A 24,465-nucleotide genomic window follows, 5' to 3' on the forward strand; every position below is an offset into this window, starting at 1 on the left:
ATTCATATACCTGTTCAATATTCAGCAGTATTTTCACCATAGTGTACCACGTTGGTTGTAGGATTAACTGGCGTGTCGCCCCTAGAGACAAAAAGAAAAAAACGAAGCGGAACCCACTGAAAATCTACTGGAATATTTTCAACGAAGTTTCCAACAAGCTGGACCACGCGAAATAGAATTACCTATTTATAAAATGAGCCACAGTCTGTGTTTTATATTCTCATATAGTTTTAATTCGCTCACTTTGAGGAATATGTGGACTGTTAATTTTTTTTGTTAATATTAGGTAAGTCCGAGTTTTAAAAAAACATGAAATGAATAAAATTATTATAAGTATGAATTATATGAACAAATAAAATTATTTGTAACAATAGTATCTGTAGACGGTTTTTTTAACTTGTTTGTAAAATTTTCTCGGCTATCATTAGAAATCAGAAGATTTATATAGTTGTCAGAGATTGCAGCTTTGAAAATATATACAGCTAATAATTTTGAAAGGGCATTGAAATAAAAGTCAAATCTAAAAAAAAACTTGCGAATAATTGAAATTCGTATAAAATGATTGTCAAAAAGTTATGATTATCTCATAAAGTAACATCACATGCTTAGTATTTGTAGGGGGAATAAAATCGACAATATTCCCAAGAAATATCATCCATATTAGCCCAGACGGCAACGAAAGGAATTTATTGTTCTCATACGCGTTTCCTTATCACTTTTTCGACTCGATTAGAACAGAAACGTAAGAAAACCCTCAGAAATTTCCATACTATTAAGCCCGAGATCTGGCGAAATGTACTTCTTTCGCGTGAGTTATTTTCATAATAATAAATTACTGTGCTCAAAATTATTGCAAATTCGCCATAATTAAAACCACATATTTCCGTGTAGAGTATAGCTTGACTTGCAGTTTATTGTACACAGCTTACAAATTCAGTACGTTAGGAGATTATGTCAATATTCCTTCAACTGTTCTTGTACCAAACTCTTTATAGTCGTGTATTCCTCATGGCTCATTACATGATATGAAACACACATGATAGAAGCGGTTTGCCGTTGTCTTCTCCATTTCATACACGATATTTCCCTTCACCGGAAGCAAGTGGTGGTCGATGAAAACTACTACACACGAGTCAGATTGTTATGCAAACTCATGTAGTACGAATAGGATTCGAACCTGGGACCATTCGGTTCACAAACAGGCCTTAACCATTACACCCACCCCTGCTTCAAATTATGCTCAATAGATCTCCATAATTCGACCTCATTTACTTTTTAATGCTAGTTGGTCCGCCCTCATAAAAAACGAAGTACCTACACACTGGGTCCTTGACAAAGTATCTCACCTTATGGGTCTAGTTAGTTCCAAAAATGAATATTATTATGACATTTTTAAATTGTCCCAAACAAAAATACCCACGCATTTTATCTCCTATATCTCGGATCTATACGAAGATGAACAAAAATCAAAATGGCATCACAATTTGAAGTCAGCTACTTTTATTTCTAATACGAAGAAATTTTCATTTAAATCCCGTATCTAGACTTAAAAATTGTTGTCTTTTTTTTTTGTTTTGGAGCCAACTAGGAAATCTTGCTACGAAGTAATCCGAAGTAAAATAATTGATCTTGTAAATGATACTCGTATCCAATGAGCTTTTTGAGTTTGTGTGAAATCTTGAAGGTCCCTTCAATTTTGAAGACAGGACCTTTAGACAAATCCCTGGGATTACACGTGGGACGTCACTTGAATTATGCTGGGTATTAAACATTACATTTACTTAGACTATAAATAACTCAGACGACGACTCAAGGGTAGATTTCCGAAAGCCTCTCAACGTCTTTTGAACACAGTATGGAAAATATAATATAGAGATTATTATGTAACACGTTATAAGCGCTTTGTTCGTAACTACCTTATTTAACTATGTTTGTATTTAAATTTGGATTTATTTTATTTAGAGACATCAGGTGACCCACTGCTGGGCATAAATTGTGTGAAGTAGAGAAAAAAAAGTAGAAAAGCTGAGCCTGCAGCAAATACACCAATTACATCCTATTAATATTATAAATGCGAAAGTTTGTAAGGATGTTTGTTTGTTTGTGTGTTATGTATGTTAAGTATATGTATGTTACTTTTTCACGCAAAATCACCACATTCGTGGCCTAATATTATAAATGCGAAAGTTTGTAAGGATGTTTGTTTGTGTGTATGTATGTTAAGTATATGTATGTTACTCTTGCACGCAAATCACCACCTTCGTGGCCTAATGGTATCATGCCGGACTACTATACTGGAGGTCGCGGCTTCGATTCCAAGTCAGGTCAACATGAAAAATGTTCTTTTTCAGATTGACCTGGGTCTTGGATATATGTCTATATATATAATGTTATAGAATATAGTATCGTTGAGTAAGTATCCCATAACACTAGTCTCGAACTTACTTTGGGGCTAACTCAATCTGTCTGATTTGTCCGTATATATTTATATTTATTTACATTTAAAATCTATTAAATTAAATCTATTACATTTAAAGTCATGAAATTAGGTACACGGTTAGAATAGAACCTGAAATAAAATATATGGTACTTTTATCCCGAAATTTCCACAGGAGCGAAGCCCCGGTGCGCTGTTAGTAAGTTGCATAATTCTACTTTTGTTTTATTTTGTTAAATCATGCGAAGCACACATTTTCCCATTTCGTAAACTCGTTACGTTCACGATGTGATAATTTGATGTAATGAGATTGTTAAAGATTAAATTTGAATGGAAATACAGCACTTTGCTTTTATAAAATTCATTTATCTATATATTCTGCGACTTAACGTCACAGATAAGTAATAAATGTATGAGATGATTAATTACGTTTAGTCATGAAGACAATGTAACAGAAATATAGAGGGATTCAATTATATACCGAAACATAGTTATAAGAAAGCGAATTATGTATATAATGTCACAAGTGGAAATGTTAGATGTTACAAAGATAATAAGTAAGTACAGGTGACGCCCTGCGGGGGCGCGGCAAGCATTGGGGCAGCTAGGTGCCATTTAACATTGTTTGTTACCTAATGGTCAGGCATTAAATGCTTAAAATAATAAAATTATTAAAAATTGTTGAAATGATATAAAATGAAGGAGAGTCGAAGGTATCACCGAATACCATTACATATATATATATAATGGAAGTATTAATTAAGTGCTTTTACAATATTATTTTCGCTGTAAATATAGTAGTTTTCCGTAAAATTAATGTACCTACTTTCGACTGCATGTCAAGTTACCCTGAATTTGCCCTGAATACATCTTTAGGTCGAGCTGATTTGCAATAAATTGGGTAGGTTAATGTGTTGTTGACTGTACTATCCCTCGGATAATCTCATAATGTCTAACATAATCTAAATAACTTATTTAAAGCGCAGGATCTCATCATGTTTTTATTAAATCAGGAAGGCGGCAATTAGTTTTTAATTTTCTTCATCGCTGTTGTTTATTATGAAGCGATATTTAGTGATGAGTTTCGAAATACCATGTTATAACAATATTTGCTATGCTCCATGAAATTTACTATAATTTTCAGCTATACCCTTATTATAATTTATAGTGATAGTAATTCAAATATAGAGATTAGAAATACACCGAAAACATTACGTAACTAATTTTCTCATACAATTTTGTCATTTTTTGCTACTAAACACTGCTGTGGTATTTATATCGGAGAATGGATTTAATTGAGTTTTTTTTATTACGTTTTGTTTTTTTTTTAATATTTTTTCTGTCACGAAACCTTTAAAAGTAAGTAACAGGGTGTTTCTGAGAAATTACAATTTAATTTCATCACATTTTTCATTCGAACGTTACTTACTTATTTTATGTTTAAAGATACTTTTTGTGAAATTCTCAATGTACGTAATAAAAACATTGAGAAACATCTCGAAAAGCTACTGTGCGATGGCATGAAATACCGAAAATTGGTAAATAAAAATTGTTTCACCGAAATTTTTCTTCATTACAATATTGTGGTGTGTGTGAAAGCTGAAAGCGATACATTTTTCCTTTGTGTTTCAAGTTTTACTTTTCTTAAGTTTTTTATATCGACAATTTAATAACCGTACCGTATTTTAACATATATCATGTGAATAAAACAAGTTTTTTTTTTTTACAAAAATGTAATTTTTGTCACGAGCAATTATTGTTGTCAGTGATAAAGTTGTGTCAGTAAACCGAAGTTCCCTCATTGGATGCCTATTATGGGTACTCCATGGTCCAGCTTATTATATCAATTATATAAATTATTCAACTTTATTTCAAGGGGAAGTCCGTGAAATTTTACTTCGAAGATTTGATTACAGGAAATCATCGTGATTGGACGATGAATAAAAACAAATAATTTAAATAACATTGCATTGCATGCATCATATACCTAAGTATAAATATATTCTAAGTATCAAGAGTGACATGTTTATTCATTTTTTAATTATACTTCTAAAATTGTATTCAAAGAACCAATTATCAAAAAATCAAGTGAATAGTAGTAGTTTCTCCAAAAACTTCATCAAAAGGTCAAAAGTCTATAAAATGCATCTATGGTAGGTAGTCAGTTAAACAAAATTCACTCTTCCGTCGGACAAATTTATTTCGCCAGCACTAATTGGGAGACAGATAAATTATTACCATTTTAATTGTTTATCCGAAGCGATCGTGGATGAAGTTAACTTCGTTCATTTGTTCATTGCAAGTTGTTTGACTTTGAGCAATTTTATTTTATACTCACAAATTTTGACAAATGAATTCATTATTGAGATTTTTTTTTTCTTATTTATAGAAAGTGAGACCAGAAGGCAGTAAACCGTTGAGGAGTTCCCTAGTCGGGAGTCGATCCTGATTGTTACCATCAGGTGATCAGGCTTATCATAGAAAAAAACTGTAGAACAAGCGGAAGTAGGTGAAATTCAAATTACGAGATTCGGTTACAGATTACGTTATAATCCAAATTAGAAAAGTTTAGTGTCTGCTTGTATTTTGGCCCAAATGACACAGAAAAATACCGCTGAAATTCAAATTCGTAATTGCAAACGTGGCAAAGTATTCACAACGCTGTCTGTGTAAAGTTTTCAGTCGGCTAAATGTCACAAAGTCGGTGCAAAGTTACATTTTGTAGGATGCACTTCGTATGCAACAACGGAATGTGTGATGGCTGTGGCGTAATCTAGTCAAAGAGCCGCATATATATTATAATATTTTATTTATCCCACTATCATTATAAAGGCGAACGCATGTGAGTATGTTTGTGACTTCTTCATGCTCAAACGGCTGGGCAATTTTTTATGAAATTTGTCATTGAGGTAGCTAATACCTTGAATACATAGGTTACTTTTTATCCCGAAAATATTTTTTAAATTGGATTTTGTCAAAAAGTGTGATAGTCTATGGCGCTTTGTAAAGTAGATGGCGCTACTGTTCATAAAAACGTATGTTAGCGTTTTAGTTTTTTTTTAAATAATTACGTGGGTAACACCGTGCGGTGCAGCTAGTATTGCGTAAGAAACTCTTGTAAAAAAAATATTTGCTCGACTGGGTAAAATCTAATCTGAACTTAGTACTGAAGCATTTCCTTAACAAATTTATGATGATAATAAATTATATTACTTTGCATGACTATCCGCCCTTTTCTTTAAATACAGGTATTGAGATTTCTTATGTAGGTGCTTACTTAATCAGTACGAAAAAAATTTGGAAAGCATTTAAATTAAATAAATGAGTAAATATATTAGGACAAATCACACAGGTTGAGCTAGCCCCAAAGTAAGTTCGAGACTTGTGTTATGGAATACTAACTCAAGTATACCATATTTTATAACAAATACATATATAGATAAACATCCAAGACCCGGGCCAATCAGAAAAAAATCATTTTCCATCATGACCCGACCGGGGATCGAACCCGGGAAAAATTCCCACAAAACTACACCAAATATTGGACATATACTAGACTATCCAATTATTCGGTGCAATAATAATCCCTATTCCCAAGCAATAAAGACAAAAGACAATCAGCTTTGGTAACCACGCGACTTGAATTTTCGCGGCTCCTGAAAGCTGACGGAATCCGCTCCATAAGCACTTTGTCTTTGAGATGTCCCTGTTTATCAACATAGCTGGGATACAATAAATTCCAATTTCAAGCAAGGACATCGTTTAAGGTATGAATTTTGCTTAGACAATGCTTTAGTTACTGAGGATTGGGCATTCCATTCTATACGATTATCAAAAAAATTAAAAATTTAAGATTCTTAAAAAATATATTTTTACATCCAATATGAATGAAAATATCATAGAGGAAAAAAATATTTGTTTTTCCTTTGGATACAAATTGGTAAATCAAAGCGGAATGAGATAAATTCTTTTGGCGTACAAAACTGAATCGTAGACATAAAAAACAACAAATCGTACAGGTCTTTTTCTTTGTATCATGCAATATTTATGACAAAGGCAAAGATTATTTATTTGCAAAAACACGAGTTTACATTTTTTTACAATGTGGTGTTAAAAGAAAAACTTAATCCTACATGTTTCACCGTCCACGGTTATGCAAATTTAAATGGAGAGCATGCTATCATCCCACAAAACAAAATCGAATAAATAAAAGTAACTAAATTATTTTTATTTAAATCGATTATTTAAAGAATCGTTCAAATTATAATAACATTATCAATCAGCAAGGGCCTGAGGTACTTTTTAATTATATTTAAATTCTGATCTTTAACTTGTTGTGAAATTTTGTTATAAATTATGAGGCGTGTGGTCCCGCCCTATATAGGACCACTCCAAATCGTCTCATAGATGGCGTACTAGGCGACTAAGGGATACACGTCTTAATAGATAGGCTTCAATAGCGTCTTCAATAGGGGTGACACAAAAAAATAGCCAAATCTTTCAGATTTAATAGTTGATTTTTTACGCGGACTTTGGACTTCACAGTCAGGTGATTGAGAACACGCGAGGATAAATGAAAAAGAGTTTTGAATCAGGAAATAGAAATGACGTATAAAATGAAACAACTAGGTATAAAATGTGTCACATAAAATTAACTCATTCACGTGTATAAATTAATAGCATGCAGTGAATATTAGTATCATTGCAATATATGGGACAAGGTTAAATTAAATTTTTGACAAAGATCATAAGAACGTTTCGAAACAACTGACCGCTAGTAAAGATCATGACGTATACAAAAAAGGAGCCACATTTTATCGCATAAACTACTTTGTCCTACTGTTCTTTGGCATACAATATTTTGCCATAATAGGTCCAAGGCATAATTTTTGGCATACGGGTAAATGTGACATAATCAACTTTTAGGTTGGGTTGTGGTTTTAATGGGTTAAAGTCCCACACACCTGTCCGGCTTCCCGTGGCCGGATGGACGGGACGAGCGTCTTTCCACACGAAAAAAAAAAGGTTAGGTTAGTTATGGTTTAAATTGTTATGCATAAACCATTATGCGTAAGAACGTTATGCTTAAAAATAATTATGCCATAGTGCAGTATGCTGTGTTACGGCTTAAATTTTTGTGCTTATAGATAGAAACCCATAAAAAAACTTAATTATCTTGGGATATAATATCCTAATCATCTTATCATACCATTATCCTGTTATTAGTTACTATATACATAGATATAGATAAATATATATATACCTATGTATTTATTATAATATATAGTATCGTTGAGTTAGTATCCCATAACACAAGTCTCGAACTTACTTTGGGGCTAACTCAATCTGTGTGATTTGTCCTTATATATTTATATTTATTTATTTATTGACTTAATTCACTTTACATATATATCATTTGTTGACATCGTAAATTTAGTTAAAACTAAGTCTACTGCCGGCTTCCAGCGCGCAGGCGAAGAACAAGGGTCGAAATTACTTTTCTAGAAAGGTGTCAATTATAATGTTTGTAGGTATTATAATATACTAGCGGTCTCTCCCGGCTTCGCTTGGGTAAAAACATAATAAATTATAAACATGAACCTTGGGATTTATTTACAAAAATCACACTATTTGTTAAAAAAAAGAACAACACCAAAATCCGTTGCGTAGTTTTGAAGATCTAAGCATACATATGGACAGACAGCGGGAAGCGACTTTGTTTTATACTATGTAATTAAGTATTGGGAATTATAGTCACATGGTATAAGTATTATTGTTTTTTTTTATAAAATGTCGTTTTTGACTTAAACATAAATTGTCGTCAGAAAGGTCTTGTTGCATTCAACACGAGACAAAAAAATCATATCCATGTTGTAAATCGTCGAAGAGTTCCCTCGTTTGGAGATGAACCTGGGTGCTCCATCGAGCTTATTAAAATAATGCATTGTCATGAAACTGAAGGGACGTGGAGAAATAGATTACAGTAGAACAAGAAATACCGTGAAACTTTGCAAAATATAGTCATTAGACAGAGACAGACAGAATGCTTATAAAAATAACGAATTAAGCCAATGTAACGAAAAGTTTCACTATTATATTCCAAACTGTGTGCGTAGTGCGACTTTGCTATTCACCATCGAGTCGATTCGTAGTGAGACTCAGCTAACCAATCACAATGCGCCATTGTGACGCAACGAGAACCACACTTAAATATGATTCGTTCGCTGCGTCTCACTTCGAATCGATTCGATAGTGAGAAGTGAAATGCAAGCCCGCACTTCGCCCTCTGAATCGAAAACCGATATTATTCTCTTTAAAACGTCACATCGCCTCTGCTTATTGTAGGTAAAATTGGTTACGTCAAAACTGACCTGAAAACGTGAGTAAAGATTTCGCCAAGAGAATTTCAGTTCAGTATTTTTATTAAGGATAGTTTCTTATCACGCCGTCGAGCGTCGCGTTTTGTTATGCTTATTCACTACCAAATAAGAGTATGTACTGGTCTATGCATGTGCATTTGGGAAGGACACGCCGGCTTTACACTGTTTGAGTTCGCCGATAGTGTGTAACCGGCATTGGGTGGGACTCAGTCTGAGGAGGAGCGACATTCAATTAAACTTAGTACCAAACTTAAACTTAGTACAAAAGCACAGTATAGATATATTTTTTCATATTTAAATAATACTGGCAATTTTAAAAAAGCCATAACTTGGTACAATTTTGAAAGGTGCCAATAGGCGAAAAAAAAAACTACCTACTTCATTACGAATAGTATTCACTCATGCAATGACGATGAAAACCGGTGCGCTTGTGTTATCAGTCAGCTGAAGCCAGTTTCGTGGCCCCAAATGTAAACGAAATGCCGGCAAATTATAACGTGAGTAGGGCTGCTACTTTAATTGTAATATTTGCTAAATTTTGTTTAACATTTTTGGGTCATGTTGTAAAAAAGTCTGTCTAAATGGGACAGACATTTAAATCTTATAGTTATTAAAAAAGTATGGAAGTTGACTAAAGTGGTAATAAAATATGATATCGATACAAAAATCAGACCAAAAAGGATAAACTTTATAGGTTTTGATAAATAATTAATATTTAATTGTAAAAATAAAATTTTCCATATTGTTGTAAATCACCCACGCGATGCAGGAAGAAGAAGATAAGTAAGAAGTATTGTCTTCCTCAGCTACGCTTTGGAGTCACAACGGCAGTAGACTTGGTTTGAAGTAAGTTTTGACATCAATCAGTACAATTATTCTAAAGAGGTAAATGTTTGTATGTTTGAGGTGGGTAATCTCAAAAACTACCGAAGCGTCTTCAAAAATTCTTTAGATAAGATAGATAAGAAATTTATTTGAATCAACTGAGACACGTACAAACAATTAAAAGTTGTTAGATAGAGATACACATCTATAAGTAACAATAATACTTTCACCATTATAAAGGTACATTATCCGAGATTGCTATAAGCGATATTTAAAAATTCCCACGGGAGCGATATAGTATGTGATATATAACTTTCATTAGATAAACAAAAAGTGCCAACCCTAGCTAACCAAAATCGGGGTCAATGGTCGGCAAACTGGCGCTTGTTAAGCCGGCCCTAAACACCGGCAATGCGATTTTCATAACTGCCACACCAGGCGATCAGTTCGCTTCAGTTACAAATTAACTGCAAACTGATTTCGACTTTGTTTCATCTAGTTTTGTAGTTGCAGAATTAAATTTTAGATACGAATATATTATATTTTTTAATATTTTGTGTGATTTTATGCATTTTTACTAAAAAAAAGAATGGTTACTGAAAAATAAGAACATATTTGAACGGTATATACGATTGTTTAGCTTTGCTCTATCTAAAGCAACCTTTTTTAAACAAAAACCTATGTGATATAAGTATTTCATGCTGGTCTGTGAGCGGAAAAATTGTAAAGACAATCAAAGGAAAAGACTAGGTATAAACTAGAGATATTTTTCAATCAATTTTATCACTAATCCACCATACAGCTTAACATGGCTCTGTCTACACCGTAAGAATTTTATCTATACTTACCTATGTTTCATATTGTGCTCTATTTTATTGAGTTCATGTAAGTTAAATTTAGTTTGTATTAGGTCAATAAATTTTCTATTTATCAGATGTACCTACCTTATCGTATAGTCCTCGGAGTCATCATTTATATATATTTTTTCATAATTTTGCGCATTAAAGGAACTTAATTATTAATAGGACTATTTTACGTAACTGTACAAATGAGGAGTGTAGTGTTTTCATATTTAATGTTAGATGTACGATACCGGAGTATCCCACAATTTAGTTGCATTTACTTTGGTGACATCCGCTATTTATTTCACGGAATGGAAGCCGTTTTACGCTCAGATATTATAATTACTTATTAGTGTCTGTCCTTATATTTGTGGAATTTATATTTCTCAAACTATGCCTTCAATTAGGAAAATTTGTTAAGAATTAGCTTTAGTCCAAAATTAAATAGCCATTTCGTAAGTTTAAACTTTATTTAGCAACTTTGTAAATATATTTGTACTGTACCTTTCTCTTTCTATTAACATATTGTTTCGGGTTTTTCGGATCTTTTTTATGTGAATACTGAAAGGTCTATGTTATAAATATTTCACATTGCGGAATATAGTATGAATGGCTAGAACAAATTTAGAGAAAAAAAATTGTGTTATATGAATATGTGACACGTGGCATCACGCAATTCATTAAAAAATACATACCAATTTTATTTGAACTCCGAGATTAAATTGCGCTCACAAAATTTATCAGCACTTCACTTAGCTAGTAGTAATCCAATGGACAAAAGACACCACACTAAGCGAGTTCGAAATCCGAAAAGCGCGCGGATCGCACGCGCCGGCGCGCCGACCGAAACTGACTCACGCGCATCCCGATTCCCGAAACACCCTTCAGTTCTATTTTTTGAAATTCGAAATAGGAACAAAAGAAGGGGGGAGGCGAGCGCCCTCAGTCAGTTTAAATTTAGAACGGCGCAAGCCACGACGCGTAGTCAGCGAGAGTTCGTTCACTCAGGAAAGCGTACTACAAAATTGTATTGCCTAACTAGAGAAAAGATAATATTTTAAAAATAAACGTCCGGCATAAGGTAATAGCGTCGATTCCGGCGTCTTGTTGACTGATTGTTCCCGTCTCGTTAGGAGCATGCCTGATCGATTTTGGTGATGCGGCGGCAACCAAAAATACCCGAAATAGATTTTAATGGTGTTTGATAATGACATTTGTTGTAAACTAATGGACTTGAAATGTCAGTTGAATCATTATAATGCATTAATTTAGGTTTTTTTAAAAATAGGTATTAAATTTAATTTATTTTTAAACTGTGAATTCATATTGGCACGTTCAATACGTCCAAATAAATCAGTAATAGGTATGAAAACTAAATAAAAATATTTTTTGTCTTCCATCAGTACTTTTAAAAGTTTCACAAATGAAATAAATAAATATTTTTTAATACACGTATTTTTTTTTTCTGCATTTATTTATTTAGTCGTAGTATATATACACTGGTATATAAGAAAGAAATAGACTAAATAAAAAAGATGGAAGACGCGGCTAATTTAAATCGTATTTTTTAAACTGGGTGTGAAAAAATGCCTGATTTTGAAAATAAATACTTTGACTCAACAGCTGAGGGGCCTATGAACTGTTTTTCAACTTATAAGTAATTTTTTTCTAAGCAATTCTTCTCCATTGAACATTTTTTCTCCACGTTAAAGTTTATATAGACGTCCAAGTGAAACAATTGATTCTATGCTTTATGAATCTTATGATTCTATATAGGCATTAACGGTGAATTTTCGAGCACTTTGACCCTCGTCATTAAAAAAAAAGTACCTTTCTAAAATATTAGAAATGAAATATTGATAAAAAATTTATTAGCAAAAAGATTCTTGTCTTTGTTGAGAGTTGAAAGAGGGTAAATTTCGGTGATCAAATACTCAAAAATTCACACTTAACAACATATATACGATAGTGGCTTAAGTTGGACTATCTTTAGCAAGTTCAATTCCGGATGACATTCCTGACAGTTCGAGTCAGCTGATAGTCTAGACGAAACGGACTGACTATTTCTGGAGCTACGCTGTCAGATTTGATGACACAGATGTCCTGACTATGAGTCTAACGCCATTATTATGAGTGTTCAATGGACTTAGTCAAAAGACAAAACATTCTATGTTCTCAGTCTCTCTTCCACGTGAGTCAGCATTAAAAGTACTGATATATAAATAGTAAAAAGGTCGAAAGGATGACCTTTATTCCTTACATTATTTAATTTGATTTAGGGTTAATTTTCATAGATTTGACGCTGATTTTAAGACCGTCAGCTTGCTTATCGTCAGCCCTAAATCAAATTAAATAATGTAGCTATTTGTTTAAAGTGCAGGCAGTACGTTTCGTCTAAATATTACACACATTATAAGTTTTAGCTTATTTTGCTCTTTGGATTTACTATATATGACTGTTCTCAAGTTTTTTTGTTTAATGTTCTATATATGTTTTTCATTCTTCATTTGTTTATTAGTTGGCATTGTTTCGGAAGAAACTGAACTGAAATACTGAGTATAAACCCATGTCTGGTTGCACCAGTAAATTTGACGTTAGGCTACCCTACGCTCTTACCTGTGTGTAGGTACTTAGCATTTTTCAGCGCACTTTAAAGTTCACTTCAAAGTTGACTGATGTAACTCACCCTAATAAAATTGATTATTTTTTACCCTAATTTAATTTGATTCGTTTCACCGAAAAACGTCAAAAGAAATTACTAATCCGAGACATTTTTCTGTGGATGTCAAAGCATTCATGTTACGAATTTAGATCCCGGATATTGGGGGACTTGCGTTTTTTTACAGCGGCAACCGGCGGCGACTGAAACTCGTACACAAATATAGAATGGAGCATTTGCAAGAAGCGACATTATACTTTCGAGATGATACAATTTTATTTTGTATACAAAACTAGAATGAAATGTTAAAAAAGGAGACGATAAATAAAATTATGTTTTTCCTAGCAGTGCCGAGAGTGCAACCTGGAGGAAAAATATTGGCACTGGATTATTCTTAGAAGCACTAGATTATTCTTCGTAGAAAATTAAATTTAATGTTCTTTTAATAATTTGAAAATATAATTTAAACCATAATAAGTTGTACACCTAAACAATCCTCAAGAATCACAATATTTATTGATAGTAGTCTTTGAATTTATCGCGTTCAAACAGACAGACAGTCGCGGCAGTGCACTTCTTTTTTTATAATTAATACCCATACTTCCATACTTCTATTTATAATATTATATACTCGAAAAACATATACTAATATTATAGAGAGAAAAGATTTGTATTTTTGTTTGAACTCAAAAACTACTAGATTGATTTTGATTAAATTTGGCATACAGATAATCGATTAACGTTCAGAGGTATAGGCTACTTTTTCATGCTTTTACCCGATCGAAGCAGGGAAGGGCCAATAGTATTTTAATAAATTATTCAGTGCATAACACATTTAAAAACATATTGAGAATAATTACCGAAATGTTATGCGTACCTATATATGAACTTACTGTTGTTATGATAAGGATTGTTAATAAAATTAACTTGTCTCGGCTAGTTCTAACTCTTTGTACTCCACTGTATAGGGATTTTTTCCCCTTTTTCTTTTTTTGTCACGCCTCGTGTATTAAAGTGTTTAATTTGTTTCCTACGAGATGCTTGGAGATAAATAGCACTATGACTCGTGATACAAGCCTGTTGGAAGAGATGGATGGCGTCCACGAATAAAGGGACACTGATTGACATGACTAGGTAAGTTTTTAACGTTGGGGTTACGAATGTAAAACTTTGGCGTTCTATATCTGTATGTGGAAACTGGATGAACCGATTTTGCTGATTCTTTTTGTTTGGAAAGTGATTTTTTTAATGTAAGAATATTTTTTCCATTGTTTCATATCTTATTATATTTTTTATTATACAAATAAGAATTATAAATCATTTTTAAAGTATATAATATTAAATTAAAATAATGAGATGTGTAAAATGACGGATTTGAGTAGGAAACGAACTTAACTAGTAAAATAGAATATTTATTGATGATATACAATCCTTTTGAAAACAATATTGAGAATTTAAAAAATCTAATCGAGCGGGAATTGAACCTACGCCCCTGTCTATACGAAACAGTGTTTTAAATCACTGAGTTATCGAGTCATCTTTTTACGCATGTCTTATGCTGACATACAGTTTTTTTAAATTATTTTTTATGCAATTTTTGTTATGCAAGTTTCATAAGTGTGTACAACGAAAGTTATAACATACAACAACAACAAAACTTGAAACAAACTATCTGCCTTATTAATAAAAAATACTATATATATATATATTGAAGTGCACAATATAGATTTGATTTTGCATCGATCACAATTTGTGACATGATATAATCCTTAAAGCATTCTCAAATACAAGACGATTGTCATAATTTTTGGTCACCCATCCAATGAAAGACCATTGCAAAAGTTGCTTACTAGTATTGTGTTTACATTCTCTTTATTGTAATCCATGATTGATTGTAGAAAAGTTTAAAGAAAATATAACCATAGTTATATAATATTGTACTGATACTTCACGTCATGTAGGAAAGTAAAATAGAGTAATAAAATCCAGCTAAATCATAAAACACTTTATCAGCCCGGTAACAGGTGCAGAGAGAGTGCATTCGAACATCGCCATCTTATTTTTCACTCAGACCAGCGATCCGTCAATGTCCGTCCTTGCAAAATGTAAAAATGGCGGAAAAACTGCAATGACATGAAATACGCTTTCGGTCCGTTTGAATTTGATAAAACTGGTCTTTCTATTCTTGACGATCTAGAAAAAAAATACTAACGACTTTACAAATCCATACTAATAATATAAATGCGAAAATCTGTTTGTCGGTTTCATGCCTAAACCGGTGGATTTTGATGAAATTTGTTCCAACATTTACTTCATTCATTACTTCATTAGCTTTTTTTTTTTCAAAAATCAACCCCCATGGTAGGTACACTCGGGCGATGCCGCGGGAAAAAGCTAGTACTTCATAAAATTAAATACTTACAGACAAACCTTCTAGCTAAATTATGTTTTGTCGCCATCGCACTTAGGGTGGATTGCACCAGTCCACTTTGACGTTAACTTTAACCGGCACATAAAAACAAAACAACCCTTTTTTATACTAACAAGCAAGAAACAGGCATGGCATGCGGCCCATCTGTTGGAAAATGGTCACCGTATATAGTATTATCACCTTACGGTGACCATACTGAGCGCACGGACTATACCATACGGGGTGCAGGGGAGTCACATGCGCGGGTCACACTACGTCTCTTTGTGGCGTAATCAAATATGTAAAGTCTTATTACATTTATGCTGTAATAATCTAAATCGTCTGATAGGTATTTAATTCCCGAGGGATCGATTAAAACTGGACAGGAGAGCTACATCAAAGATATGTTTGGTGTTATTTAGACCATGACGAACTAACATGTAATTGCAATTAAGTCCGACCGAAATGACGGGCCACGAAATGCGCTACATTTTTAGCGTTTTCACACGAGGAGCGATTATTGTACCTTGGCTGTTATATTACTGAAGGCCTACCACGAAATTGGTTTCTTTCGGCATTTCTTCTCAGCAGTGGACGTTCCGAAATGCCAATAGTTTGTAGCTTGTGAGAAATAACTATTTAATATAAAAATTGTCATGAAAAAATGCCTGTGAAGGTCTAATTTCTGAATAAATTATTTGAATTTGAAGTTGAAACACAGAAACAACGTTTCTATCGTCCGCATGCAGTCTCTTTTTCCTGTACGCATCCTGTAAAAAAAAAAAAGAACAACGTGCTACCTGCGTGTTTTATGTCTAATGGTAGTGATCCATACTGGTCTAGAAGCAAAAGAAACACAACATGAACCAGCTGCTTATCCCGCGAAGATCGTTAAAGTTGATCAATGGAACAACAAACTGGAGATTTTTAGACGACGGGTTAGCAAACTGTCACTGTTTTAAAGTCTCAGTTCAACCTAAAATTAAACATGGGTTTAAAATTCGACTCTCGGTTTTGCCTACCATGTATTCGAAGTCAGTTTTTTAGGTGAAGTATGACCTAGTAAGGTTAAACCTGGAGTAAACCCTACTCACAGTGTAAGTTTTAAATATTATACTTTTAATAGCAAATTTGAATTATTAAACTGACTAGGTTATGATATAAAGTGTTATGGCCCGACCATTATATATTTGTAGTATTAGCACAAACCTGAGTGAAGTCCTATCAGCATAAATTAATGTTCTTCTTGATGAAAACCATCAAATAAACCTATTGATCTTAGAGTTAATGAGAAATTAATTTTATGAGGATATATTTGTCATTTTGATGTATTTTATTATATACTCATATTTGTGTTATGGTCACGTGGATTAGTTTTTTCTTCGTTCCATACCTATGTCCTTACTTCTAACCAGCCAGCTACTGTGTATCGATTGCCAGTTGACTTTAAGTAATCCCTACATAAGATAAGTCTGCTGTTGTATTTTTTTTTCTTTTTGTTGTCTGTGGCCGTTGAACATTTCGTATTAATTTATGTGCTTATTTTTTGCACAATAAAGTTATTACAAATGAACATACAAACAAAACCATATGGGCTTGGTTGTGGTTTAACACGTTTTTTGTGTGATAAGTGTGTTAATAATGTAATCAACGCTAATATTATGAAGAGGAAATTATGTATGTAAAAAAAAATCAAATATTTTCACTCTGTTCCATAGATATGCTCTAATTCGAATGTTCACAATTCCCTAATTCAAAATAAAATAAAATAAATTAAATATGAATGAATTCACATATTATGTTCTTTGTTCGAATTTATAATATATTCTTTTTTTGTAAGTGGCCAGTGGTAACATGATTAGGTTTATTTTTTAACATGGAATACATACACTAAATAATTATTTTTAGACACCATAACTTATCTTTCTGTATGTTAGTAAAGCAACACTGTGACGTTGTCGGGCCCTTGTCGCCTAGCGTTCTCCACCTCACCGCTCAGATCCTTATTATTATGGTCATCAATGGCGGTGGAAGACGCAGGCCTACGAGGGTTCTTAAAAATACGCTTGTGTAACTTCCCATTTTATAAAAAGCAAAAACTTTGTAATTGTGTCAAATAAGTTTAACCACTTACTTACCTCTCCAAGGGAAGTCCACTAGAGGCATCAATCTTTTTTTTCCTTGATTCTCTTTTTTTTTTAATCTATAATTTAATCGATGATTACAGGTAATGTTTTGTAATATCCTTTTATTGTTACTCTAAAACAAATGTTTTTAAACGTTTCATAAACCCTGAGTGACATAGGGAATTTTATTTACGAACACATTCTCTGTATAATGTTAATGTAACAATGTATATTTTAGCTAAAATACTATAGGATTTCAATCCCCGCGCAGCTGTGAAATCTACCATAACTTCGAATTCATATCTCGTATTCTAGTGACGTTTGGCCGGAGTCCTCCAAATAATAGGGCTGCGCTGAAATCAACAAAGATACACAAAAATGCCAGTCAAAACCCGCACACGGAAAGGTTTCGGAATTACGTATTCACGGCGTAAGACTCACTTCACGAAATAACGGACAGTACGGGTGTGGGCCAGGACAAGAGATGTTGAGATTTTTTTTATTTCATTTATGTAAAATTTTACTCATAATCTTGTCTTTATCTCTTACGCGGGAGACAGTGCACAAGAGTGCACGGAGTATCGAGACTCTCACGATACGACTCTTACTATGTAGCCATTGTTGGAATTGGAATTTAAACGTACGTCATCGAAACAACAGAACTGCTAAGAAGGTTAGGCGTCAGGTTTGAAAACGGTCATAAAATCGAGACGAAACTTCAATATTTAAAGGTTACATTTTAACCGGGCTTTAGATGTCACAGACGTGAATGTAACCTAGAACAAGCAAAAATGAGATAGAGACCAATCCTTCTATAACTTGACGTTACATCAGGGCTTCCACTACCAACCGAGACAGATTTCAATTTAAGAATCTACATGTTTCTTCTCATGGAGGCCACCCCTAATTTCTCGCACGATCGAATCCGAAACCGAACGTACCGATACGAAGCGACGTTCCTTTCTAATATTAAGAATTATTTCCTCAGAATTTGTGTTACATAAGGCAATAAGAAGCGGTGGTTGTGTAATGGTTAAGAAGCCCGCCTATGGATCGAAAGGTCCCAGGTTCGAATCCTACTCGTGCCCCATGAGATTGTATACCAATGTGACTTATGTATAGTAGTTTTCATCGTCCACCACTTGCTTCCGGTGAAGAAAAACATCGCGAGGAAACCTGCACACTGGTTGATTCTTATTAACTTGTGTGTGAAATGGAGAAGTCCCTCCTATTTTCTCTCGCATCTTTCCATATTCCTAGCTGCATTCGAAGCTGTGACGTTGCGAAGTCCGGGTTCAACTTAAACTTAAAATGGAATGCTTTTGTTGTCTATCACCGAATAATTCTCATTGCAAGACGATCAATCACTTCATATCCTCACGTGAATGTCGTGCGAAGCGAGTAAGGGACACATACCCTTGTCAGATGAAGATGATTAGCCATTTTATTATGCCATTTTTATATTTCTATATGTACACTTTACATTCTAAATTCTATGAATATTTCGGTTTCTGCTTAGAATCGGCGAAATAAGACGAGAATGAATGTAAATCAGCACAATGTAGGTATCTGAATAGGACGCCCAATATAATATTGTACAATATTACAGAGATATTATTATATTAACGAGTCGAATCAATTCATTTTTAATGTACTTTTCCTTTTTTTTATTGAATCCTGTATTGTATGCATTATCTGTAAAAACGATAAATCACTTTTGTTCTATGGTAGCCTCCCTTAAATATTTATTTTTTCTACCTTCTTTTTCTAGGTATTTGGTTTTATAGTGGCAACAGAAATATTAGTCCTCGGTGAAAACTTCAACTGACTAACTACCATACTTCAAGTGATACAGCATGGTGACAGACGGACAGACAAACAGGTGAACAGCCGAGTCTTAGTCATAGGTAAATAGGGTACATTTTGGGAACGATATCCTAAAATTGCATTATGAATTGACCGCACAAAAGTGAGAAAAAAAATCACACAATGACGTTACGTTAGTTTGACATTTTTCCACACACGAAGGAGCTGTAATCATGGAATTAATAGATACCACCTGCTAATTTCTTGAATGTAACTTCTATACCAGTCGGGCGTCAAAAGTCTTCAATATAAAAAAGTACATTCTACAATTACAGACGAATTATCTTTAAAAAATTGCGTGACGAAACTTTTTATCCATAAGGAAAGCCATTTCCCCCGGCCAATCATTTGTAACCATAAAACTTCGGTTATTTTCCCCAATTTTCGGATTTAAAACTGTAATTTGTACATCGTAAAACTTTCGCGCGAAATATTACAAACGATTCATATCAATAAATGTAATTTTTCAAGACAGTGTAACTGAAAAAGTGAAAATTTGTCCGTAAATAAATACCATTAACGTAATTAATAATGCTTTTTTATAATATGTACAAATATCGAATAAAGTCAGGTATATTCCATTAATAAAACATAGTATAGATATATAGTAGTAAGGACATTAAATTGATTTTTATTTTAACGACATCGTCTTTACTTCTACATACATTCTAACTGACAAAACAATAGGACGAGTCAATACTAAATGTATATAGTTTTTACCTGTGGCTTCAGTTGTGTCCTTATACAGTATCGCATTGCAATTGTAACATAAAATAATACTTGGCTTCATTGCATACTATTCCTGTAAACCAAACCTTTCTCAAATGGCCTATACGGATAGTTGGGAAATGCCACTTCGACACGAGAAATAGGTTTGTGTACCCTTTGGAACTATTGATTTGCTCCTACTCTCGCAAAATTAGACAGCTGTGTGGGTCCGAAACTTTTTACAGTCACTGAACTGGAATTATGTCGCGTAATTGCTGTTGATTATATTGAACAAGAACTTATTTTTCTTGTTCGACTATTTCGACGTTGTCAGGCGATTCGGAAAATGACCGAAGGTACACCCAGGATCGACTCTTGACGAGGGAACTTCAGAATGGCACGGAAATAATTTTTGTTGTTGAAAGTTAAATCCAATCTTGGACGAAAGTAAAGTTGTTTTTTAATTCAGTAAACAATGTCATTAAAAAAGATAATTAATACCTAAATATTAACTTTTTTAAATGTATTATAATAATCATAACACAGGGTAAAACCCACAGCCCCAATGTTACTTTACCTCGTATCGGAAATATGCCTGGTAATGTGAATGGAGGGAATTTTTGAATAGGAATATTAATAGCTTATCGACAATGTGACATCGTTTCTAGAAGCCGTAATGCGATACTTTTCATACTAAGTGACATTGTTATAGGACGCCTTTGAAAACCTTTCAAAAGCATCCTGAATAATATATGTACTAGCGGTGCCTCAGGGCTTCGCTCCCATGAGAATTTCCATTCATTAAGAAGGCCAGTGTCTCAGCAGTGCGTACAAACCCGTCGGAAATTCTTTCTTCTATAGTTAAATAATCTTTTATAGTTAATGTTACCACTGGCGCACTAGTCAACTTTGGATCTACGCCGAAAAACTTACGCCATTTTATCTAATCTAATAAGTTAAAGTTAACGTCAAAGTTCAGACCAGTCAACCCACTCTTAGTAATAATAGTTAGAGAGAGAGCTATAAAGAAACAAAGTATACCTCCAAATTGCTACAACCTCTCAATAATTGCGTGACTCAACCGAACTTGGAAATGTGTTTATGCCTGGGTGTTGGACCACTACATATCAAACCATGAATTTGATATAAAATGATTAAAGGTCTAAAGCCATTTTTGGGAACTGGTTCCGAACCCTATTGGACTGGACAATTTGGCCTAGTCTTAACATCACAGCCAAATTGTCGATATTCAAGAGTAATTTTTTACGAAAATTCTGCTCATTAGAAAGTGATTGCCGAGGGTCCAAATGAATAATAGAAGAGAGAGAGAGAGAGAAACGTTTTTATTTATTCATTCAACATTTAAGAACAATGGATCTTATCGATGGAGCTTTTTCCATCATTTTCTATCTTTATCCATCGTTCTGACCTTCATGGACAAAGTCTCGTTCTCTATTTTATATAATAGACTTAATCTATTAACAGAACTAATATTATCATAGATAAGAGACTTTGTGTTGTAATAGCAAAATCGTAACAGAATATATTCATGATTGGTCTGATTGATTTGCCAAATTATGCGTATTCGAATGTTTATCTATCAAAGCGGTTTCCATTATATGTTCACCGACTGAATAATCCACTTTCTATGCTATTTGTTATTTAATGTTATGAAATAACGTTATCTCTCTGTCTCGTCTTGTGTTTTCCGAGTTGCATTCGCGAATGTGAAGCTGCGAAGCCTAGGCTCTGTTTATTAATTGAAGATTGGGCTGTTATTTTGGCTGATGTCATATGTATGCTATGCGAACTATCAGCTACCTAGGCTTTATATAAATAATAAAACCACACGCGCCATCTCTCATTTGTAATAAGTGATAAAATGTTATATCACGATGTAACATTTTGTCACTTATTATAATCACGATATAACATTTTATCACTTATTACAAATTAGCCCGCGGACTCGTCGTGAGCCATTGCTCACTATAATTCAAATTGTTTGTATTGTTTAATAACTTAGTTTTATAAGATGGCATATTCAAAAGACGGTAAATCTCGAAACAGATCATAAAAACAATATTTTATTATTACGTGTACCTAATTATGGGTGTGTGAATAAATTATTAATAGAATATTTTTTTTCATACAATGATTAATTTATAACCGAATACAATTACAGTAAATTATGAGCTATCAATATATTGTGTGCACTTTTACAGCGCATTGCAACAGTAAGCTGAAATATGAAGAATTCAAAAGAAACACGTCATACCATTTAATTATTGTTTGATAAGGCGAAAAGCAGAAGAAAAGTTGAGTAAAACTAAATTATAATTTTATATGTATAACGGACATGAGAGAGTGAACATTTAATTTTACTTACATCACCATCACCATCACCACCATCATCATCTGGGCAAGAGCCATTGTTGCCAACCACGTTGAAACTTGTCTATTTAATTAATTTATATACCTATACCTGAAAAAAATTTTTTTTAAAAAATAAACAAGGCAAATAGAAAAACCAATCTACTAAAATATATAATCTATAAAATATATAACCAACCTATAATATATATATATATATATATATATATATATATATATATATATATATTATATAAATTCTAGTACTATGAGAAGGTTGCTTCTGTACGTAGAATAATTTGAACTACATTTAATATTCATCGGGTGATCCAATCAAATGAACCCGTTTAATTTGCCGAAAGCAAATTATCGAAATTTACGCCAAGACAGATTTTCACTCAATTAGATCCCTTTGGTAAACATCCCTTCTCCTATAAAGCCCACCCTATAATAATAGACTCTGTGCAAGTTAACATTTTTGTCAGTTTGAAAGGTCCCTAATTTTCTATCAGTTTTCCTATTTTCAATTAAGTAAAACTATTTCTAAATTGTTTTTTGTTTTTTTTTTAACTGCATGACATACAAGCATGCAATAGAACACTAAGTCCCGTTAAAGGATCTCTTCCAGTCAACCGATAAGTTAAAACAAATAACAAAGACGGTTTAAAAAAGGGTAGAGGCTGTACCAATTTTAGTGTGTTAAAAAATTGCATGATTATGGTACGCTTTTTCATAAAACACTATTTTAAATTGACTTTTCTATTCCATTTTCCATATAAAAGAGTTCATTACACTGCACATAATCCCAATAATAAAGTACATTCGAATCAAAATGAACTGGGAGCGTACAAAGTACGGCTCGTTTGGACCCCAGTCACGTTTTCTATTTCACTCGGCTGTACAATTTTTAAGTCCACGTCTCAACTGATGTGTATAAACTTTGTACTAGGTGTGTTGCAGCTTTATGAGGTTGAACATGTGCAATGATAAAAAAAATGCTTTTTTTTTTCCTTTTCTTTTAAACAACAACAACATTCGTATATTTAAATTATATTACAAAATTAAGTAAAAGCACCTCTATTTTCTCGTCTCTTCGCACTTACGCTTTTATTACCGGATTTGACTCCCGAAGCCGGAGTTTGTTAGAAAAATATATCTGATTTAGGGTGAGTTGGACCAGTCACTTTAACGTTGACTTTAATTACCCTTCGACTGGTGCAACTCACCATTAAAATTCAAACGATTGCACGAAACAAAGTGAAAGCATAGGCTTCCCTAATTTCGTATTTGAGTATTATTTTGACTTTCGCAAGCAAAAAGTGTGTAACAGATATTATTTCTGCGAACAGAGCAAAAAGTTTTCGTTACAAATTATCTGCGTGTTTATGGAGAAAATAATTTAACAATCTGGTAAATATTTGCCATTTAGATGGGAATGATAAAGTGTTTCTTGTTATTTGGCTAACAATGATATGAATATAAATGCTGGATAACGTTTATTGTATTTTTAAGGGTTCCGTACTTCAAAAAGTAAAAACGGAACCATTATAGGATCACTTTGTGGTCCGTCTGTCCATCTGTCAAGGTCATTTTTTTATTTTTTACAATTTCAGTCTAAAATTTACTCAGTGGACAGGTGTACAAATCATTACTTTTAAATTGCACATGTAAACAACAATATTACTTAGGAACACTTTTTGCTCAAGTCAATTTTGACGTTAACTTTAATCTGCGCGGAACACCAGTAAAGTCAATTTATCTAATCTGCGGCGGCGCAAGTTAAAGTTAAAGTCAAAGTTGACTGCTGCAAATTCTAATTATGGAAGTCTAGAATCCCATCTC

At 33.2% G+C, this 24,465-nt stretch overlaps 1 protein-coding gene across 2 annotated transcripts in view; it reads right to left on the reverse strand.

Moving 5' to 3' along the window:
• The window catches only part of rols (rolling pebbles), a 243,653-nt gene extending 232,340 nt beyond the window's left edge, over window positions 1-11,313 (reverse strand). Inside the window, exon 1 of one of the 2 annotated variants that reach the window (XM_053748882.2) lies at window positions 11,180-11,313. The gene's annotated coding sequence lies outside the window, so the exon portion shown is untranslated. The remainder of the gene's footprint in view (window positions 1-11,179) is intronic. The other variant, XM_053748883.2, reaches the window with a different exon arrangement.
• Window positions 11,314-24,465: the final 13,152 nt, after the last annotated feature.

This window comes from Plodia interpunctella, chromosome 8 (genome assembly GCF_027563975.2).
Source record: "Plodia interpunctella isolate USDA-ARS_2022_Savannah chromosome 8, ilPloInte3.2, whole genome shotgun sequence".
In the NCBI taxonomy this organism is placed as follows: Eukaryota; Metazoa; Arthropoda; class Insecta; order Lepidoptera; family Pyralidae; genus Plodia; species Plodia interpunctella.